This window comes from Phyllostomus discolor, chromosome 4, assembly GCF_004126475.2.
Source record: "Phyllostomus discolor isolate MPI-MPIP mPhyDis1 chromosome 4, mPhyDis1.pri.v3, whole genome shotgun sequence".
NCBI classification, from domain to species: Eukaryota; Metazoa; Chordata; class Mammalia; order Chiroptera; family Phyllostomidae; genus Phyllostomus; species Phyllostomus discolor.
The window spans coordinates 94809101-94816733 of NC_040906.2; positions in this window are offsets into that span (position 1 = coordinate 94809101).

The window sequence follows — 7633 nt, forward strand, 5'->3', positions numbered from 1 at the left end:
AACAACCTGCTGGATCATACATGACATCCAATCCTGCCTTATTAACTAGAAACTAAATGAGCATTCAAGAAATTTAATTGAAAGTGATACTAAGAATGTTAATAAGTCCTGGCCAGGAGGGAGATTGATGTTCCCAGCAGCAAGCCCAGCCTGTAGGAAGAGTCTCTGAGGACCTTGTCACCAGAGGCAGACTAGGCTTCTGCCTGCTGCTGCTGCCTTCCTCACAGGCTCACTGGCTCACTTCCGCCAGCTTTCCCAGCTGTCCACCTGTTCCCCTAATTCCTGCTTAATCAGTCTCTTCCACAGAGGGCTCTGACTACTAGCTCCACTGCATATCAAGTGCCGGGACAACAGTGCACTGCTATTACTAGGAATAAAAAACAGTTCTCTGAGTGAAATTTTAAGTAAACATAGAAGATGATGCCAGGAAAATGGAGGTTCAAGCATTTGAATCCCTTCCTTTTTCATGCAGAAAACCTGGAAAGCCTATGCCTTTCACAGTAAGAAATGATGTCTTTCTGACAGATCAACTATTTGGTATTCAAACCATTTTGGTATATGTTAAAAGAAGGTTCCCATTTCCAGAGCTTATAATATTAGAGAATCCTAATTATATTTTGACCCTTAAGAACAACTTTTCATGAAATATTTCCAAGAGTATGAGCATACTCTTGACTTTTTCTTTTTCCTTCATAATTCAAGGCACAAGTGACCTGCATAAATGGAAACGGTGTACAGTTGAGGCTAAAGTATTGCTATTGACATGCCCAATGATTTCCATTGCTTTTCCTGACATATATATTTCAGTACATTTATTTTCTATTTTTCTATAATTGAAACTAAAAATAATTCAGAGCCAGAAATAAAGCAAAAATAAATTCCAGTAGTTACAGAAACAAATATTTTAGTACAAAACAAAATGGAGATTATGATGAAATAGAACTACTGATGGAAAGGGAGTGCCACAAGGTGAAACTTAAAATGTTTATTCACCAGTGGCTTTTGGAAACTTGAATTTGGTCTACAAGAGAGGCTAAAAGTATCAGCCTATAATAATAAAAGTGTGAATTGTATAAAAAGTTGAGAAAGTCAGTATTTAAAAGCACAAACTGCTCCCTATTTCTGTTTTCAATGGAGGCCTGAATATTGATTTAAGGAATCACTGGATCATCTGGGCCACTTGGCTAACTAATTTAGCTTTTTCTAAATGAACTGTAGGACTTTTGCTAAAATCACTTTGCCAATTATACACCAGACCTGTTAAAAGATAAAAAGGAGCCCTTCTTCTTGTTTGTCAGTTTAGTTTAGGAGTGACAAGGAAGTGTTATATAGTAGATAGGAACGTACTCTGGGGAATAACTGACCCTGGATCAAATCTCCCCTCCAACATGTACTAGCCAGGCAAACAAACCCTGAATGTAGATTCTTCTTATGTAAAGAAGAATAATATCTATTCCATAAGAATAGATATTTTAAGAGATTGAGTTAAGTAATATACATAAAAACATGTGCAGTGTATGTATCTAGCATATAGTAATCCCAAATAAATGTTAGCCATCTTTCTCATCTTCATCATTATCTTATCATCAAAGGCTTCAGATGTGATGGAAAGGAGCTCAGACTTTTTAATATAGGATATGAGGAACTACTGAAGAAGCAGTTGCATCATTAGATGTGGCCTTTGAATCCTGGAAACTATGTGAAAGATAGATCTAAGAGGGGCATGATTGGAGGCAGTAAGATCACATGGGAGACTGTTTTGCTAAAATAAGCAAGAGAGAGCTTGATGTGAAGCAAAGCCGTGGGATAGAAAGAGGTGGCAAATGGACTCAAGAAGTATTGGAAGAATCAAAATTGGAAGAAAAAAAAAACTAGTACAAGTCTCAATGTGGACAATGACATCAACGAGGTAGATGAGGTGATTAGAGATAGCTTGGCATTCCAGCTTGGATGATTTGTTGACAGTAGAGCCATCCATCTTGCAGTGAAGAGAGGACATCTTGCAGTCTTCATCTGCCATTGCCATGATCCTCTATAATGTTCAGAGTCATCACTTTTGTTGAGCCTATCCTTCTATAGGAATATGTAGAAGGAGGATTTGTTTATGGGCTAAAGTCTATTGTTTCTAGTATTCAAATTCTATCATTCTTATTGTGAATTTAGTCATTAACTATTTATTTGGGTATGATATGTTAAGTCATTAATGCTTATGGTAAGTGAGTTTATAGTTCTCTTATGCAGGCTTTGTAAATTTCTTATTGGAGAGCATGGAGAACTAAACAAATGAAAAGTTAGTCAACAAAAGAAGGATAACACATGACAAAGAGTAAAGAGTAGTAAGACTGGATACCACCTCTCAGCTGGGATCAATAAGGAAGGACTCAATCACTGTGCCACAAACTTTCAACTAAGGCTGCTATCAAATAGAAAAACAAGTAGGTGTGCTTTAATTCTCCCAATTAACTTGAATTAAGATAATGGACTTCCTACTTTTCCCTCCTTACATTTTGATGCCAGGTGAACTAAACCAAAAGTTCACTAAACTAGCTGATAGAAGCTTTTGCTAGCCTTGACCCAAGGAGAGGTCAATGCAGTTTTTCTTTGGTGCTATGCATCTCTCCAGCTACCACAATTCCATTCTTTGTACCTGTTTAATTCTCTACCTCCAGGCTCCAGCAAGATGTCCTCTTTCCTAGTGAAATACTGGCTGATAGACATTGAAATAAAGAACAAACTGACAGTAACCAGAGCGGAATGGGGAGGGGAATCAGAAGGGAAAGAAGGGGAGGGGTCATCAAGAAACATGTATAAAGGACACATGGACAAAACCAAAAGGATGTAGGATCTAGGGTAGGAGGTAGGGATGGGTGGGGCGGGGGTAGTGGTGGAGGGAAAAATGGAGACAACTGTACTTGAACAACAACAACAACAACAATCAATCAATCAATCAATAGAAAAATGTTCAATTGAACTAGAATCAAAGAAATTAAAATTAAAACATGATACCATCTTTTACTTGTCAAAAAATTTTAAAAATCTTTAAAAATTTTTTCCAAGAATTTACATTTTAACAAAGTTATCTTGAAATTAAAAACTATTAAGATCCAATGGAATTCTGAGTTTAGATGCACAGAATGTTTGTCTTGAAAGTCACACTCAAAACTTCATGCCTTTCATGCTGGAGCCTAGGTAGGAGGTTCGATAGTCAGAAACTCTGTTAAAGTCTTTGGGAAGCTGCCTAACATTACAACTAGCCTGAAAGAGCACAGAAATATCTCCACCAAGTAGACTTGCTGATCCACACCGTCCTCCCACAAACATGTGTACAAACACTTCCTTCTTGGTTTAGGCACCCACTGAGTTTCACTCACAATGTTTGTTTATCTCTACTTCAGTACTTATCATGTTATACTCAAATTGGTTATTTATTTGATTTTCTTCCTCATCAGATTTTCTTCTTCTTTGGGTCAGGAAATGCCCTGTGCACCTTCTGGTCAATATGACATGGTATCTAGTGAAGAGAAGGATTTAAAGGTAGCAATAGTCTATTGACGTGGTTGTTTTAACATATGGGGTTTGCTATTAGTTTGGATATTAACTTGTTAAATGACTGAACTCTTCAAACTCTTCAGGGCTTATCCTTAAAATGAGGTGATATTCTTTCCACACTTCAGATTCTTATATCTCCTCTCTTTAAAATTCATTTGGGAAAAATCTGTAAAAAGCGTTATGCTAAACATTTTTATTTATCATTCTTCATAGAAACAGTGTAATGTCAGTCCAGGGCAAACTATGAGTTCTCTTGTTGTCTTCTCCTCTTTATGTTCAGGCCCTTTAAACTATTCCCACACCTCCTATTAATTTTATTTAGGCCTTTTCCTTTGAGCAGTGCCATCTACAGTCTTTCCTTCCCTTCCCTATGTCAAAGTAGTGAGGGAACTGGCATTTGTAGCTACTCATGGAACCAGGCATTATTCTGGGTACTATACATAGGTTGTCTTCTTTTACTTTCTCAATTATACTGTAAAGTAGTTGCTATTAACTCATTTATATAGGACAGAGCTGAGATTTAGAGGTTAAGTGACTTGCCAAATGTCACCCAGATAGGAAGGGACAGATTCATAACTGAAGCCTCAAGTTATTCTGGATGCAAATCATTAGATATTCTCACCATCCCACTGCTATTTTTGAAGCTGGGAGTTACTGGATTTCCAAGGCCATATTTTGATCTTTACTCTATCTCTGGAATTGACATGTACTACTGACTGAAGGAGTTAGTAGATTCTTCCCTATCATGACTATACTTATGCATTATAATATAGGCATACTTCTGCAAGTCAAGATCACTATCTTGACTCATACAGGATTTTGGGGTAGGGCTGACCTGTAGATTCAGAGTGCTAGCAAAGGACACTAGAGATAAGATTCACAGTTGGGTGACAGAGAAAATCAAGAAAAGAAAAGCCATAGCAAAGCTAACAGACTTGCTCAGTCATTTATGGTTCTTTGCACTCTCTACATTGTACTATCAAATACTGGCAAAACAAGGGGGAAAAGCCTATTCAAATTTTCCCACTGTAAAGGAAAAGAAAACTTGCACATAGCCAAATTAAAAATTGAAATTAGCATCATTTCAAGTGCTTAATTCAGAAATAGCAAGATCTCTTTTGGAGGCTGTCAGCTTTGACACCAACGTCTTTTGTTTATAAGAATGTAGTGGTAATGCTTTGTTACTTTTCAAAGTATTGTCTCAGTAAATCTGCAAGATAGTAGGACAGGCATTAGAGATGAATTATAGAATGAATGTACACCCTAGAAGAATCCTTGGAGGCCATCTGGTCTAATGTCTTCCATTATGTATATAAGGATGTCAAAACTCAGGAAAAAACAGTGACTTCTTCACCAATGCATTAGGAATTAGCATAGTCAGAACAGAATAGGCAATGTGTATAACATATTAATCCAACGTCACAGTGGCTTAGCCTTTAAAAGTGTTTCTTACTTTTACAAACTCTGCTGCATTTTGGGCAGCTCACCAGCAGTTCTTTTCTAAGACACAATTTTTTTTCTAAGATGTGATTTTATAGACCTTTGCCATTTCCTTTCTGTGGCTTCATCATCTCATCATGTCCCTTTTAGAATCACTGTGCTAGATGAAGAGAGCTGATGGGCTGCCAAGGATAGTCGTGGCCTCTGCTCAGAAATGATATGTAAATTCTGTTCTGTCTATTGACCAGAACTACTAATATGCTCTTGAGTAAAGGTCTGGGAAATGTAATATTTCTTGTGTCCAGAAAGTAGAGGAGAATAAGATCTGGGTGGCATCAGTAATGCCTGCAATAGAAGTGTCTTCTTGATGGCCTCTTGCTACGAGCATGTGGGCTCTGTGAGCAATTTGTAATGGATGCTGGAAACTGGAGAAGATTAACTGGAACTTTCAGAAAACTCTAATGTTATCTTAATCCTAAATTTTGTTTTCATTAATTTTAGGGAAATAACTTGTTTGATTTAATTTCAGTTCTTCCAAATACTGTATAATTAACTACCTTAAAAAGAATTACTCAGTTTCTAGGGGATGCCATCTTTACTTTCACTTTTAATCCTTACAGCAATATCAAGATTAGCACTATTAGCCCTAGTATAGATGATAGCTTTTTTGTTAAAAATTACAAAAAATTAACAAATTACTACAAGTTAAAAAAAATCTAAAAAGAAGAAATTATATAAAAGAGACCTAGAAGCTCATGGAAACTCAAACAGGAAAAGTCATCAAGAAATAAAACTTCTGCAACACTGGAATTGGGCCTCATTCTGAATTTGTAGCTGCTCACTAAAGGGCTGCCCTTGTGTCCTATGAGCAGTTTTCAGTTTCTCTGAAGCAGTCTACTCTTTCCTCAGACTCTCTCTTCACATGCCTGTCCTTCATTCCCTGAAACTGTCCAACTTTCTGTTTTCCTTTTCTGAACCCTTAATCACTTCTGCGTGTAAACAGTGAAAAATCATTCACCAGTGCTCTCTGCATCTCGGAAACTCTCAATTACAGCCACTGCCCTCACAGCTAACTGGTCTTGTATTTTAACATCCTAGTTGTGAATTTCAAAATACCGTACACCTGACTCATTCTTGTGAACCAGGTCATGTAAGTCCTATGTCTGTCCTTGCATCAGGCACTGCCTATGCGTAAACATATGCTCTATGCCCTGGTTAAAGAAGTTGGTGAAATTGTGAACATGGACACTCTGACTCAACAGAAGCAAGAATAGGGTAGCTTCCTGCAGAAAGGGTGGGGGTGGGTGAGGGGACATGTAGTAATGAATATACCTACTCTTTGCAAGGTCACTGCTATGGTTTGAACGGTTGTGTCCTCCCCAAAGCCATATGTTGAAATCCTAATCTCCCCAAAGCCATGTTATAAATAGTTAGGACCTTTGCGGGGTGATTAGTTCATGAGGGTGCATTCCTGATGAATTAGATTAGCACTCTTATAAAAGAGACCCCACAAAGCTCTCTAGCCCCTTCTACCATGTGAGGATAGGACAAGAAGTCTGTGGTTCAAAAGAGAGCCCTCAGACAAGAATGCTGGCATAATGATCTTGGACTTTCAGGCTCCAAAACTGTAAGCAATACATTTCCATTGTTTCTAAGCCATCCAGCCTGAGGTACTTTGTTATAGAAGCCAAAATGGACTGACTCACAGACAGTACTAGTAAATGGCAACATGATATTTAAATGCAAAATTGCCTGGCACTTCAGTATCAAGCAGAATGGGGAAAATATATAGGAACAATACCTAAGCTGGAACTTAGTAGCTTTTTCTCTTCAAACCTTTTACTCTGTAGATCCTCATCCCTCAACCAATCACAAGTCTAGCTAAATAGATACCTCACAAAAGTTAAATGTTTTGCTAAAGCTGAAAAGTGTATTTTAACATACATTTTGAGGACATTCCTTGCTGAATCAACAAAACACTAAAATAATTAGAGGAACTGTATGAAAAAATAAATGAACAGGTCTCAGACTAGAGCTTTGAATTTTGTTTCTTTAGACACAATAGCCAGGTTGATCTGCTCCAGAGGGAATTTTACCCAGTTTTAGTGCAAGAATTAATTTTATATACTCATTTCAAAATTTGTAAATGTATGTCACTACCAATATTGATGATTAAACTCTGTCACAAAATCCTAGGTGATATTACACAAAACACTTAATCTCTTTGCACCTCAGTTTCCAAAACAGTAAAATAAGAAGAGTTATATTAAATAACATCTTAGGATCCTTACAGCTATAAAATTCTATGACTAGCTCACCTTACAAATTTAACATGCAAATGTCTACATCTACTGATTACAACCTGAGGCAAGATCATTTTCTTTGATGCTCATTTTAAATAGCATACAGAATCCTTGAATAGATTATCCTTTTAACTAAACTGCAGCACTGTCCAGTAGAACCTTGTGATATGATGGAAACAGTCTATATCTGTTCAACACAGCAGCTTCCAGCCATATATGACTATTGAGGACTTGAAATGCAGCTAGTGCAACAGAGGACCTGAAATTTTACTTTCATTTTATGTAAATGTAAACAGCCATATGGAGCTATCAGCTACCATATGGAACTGTGTAGGAATGAA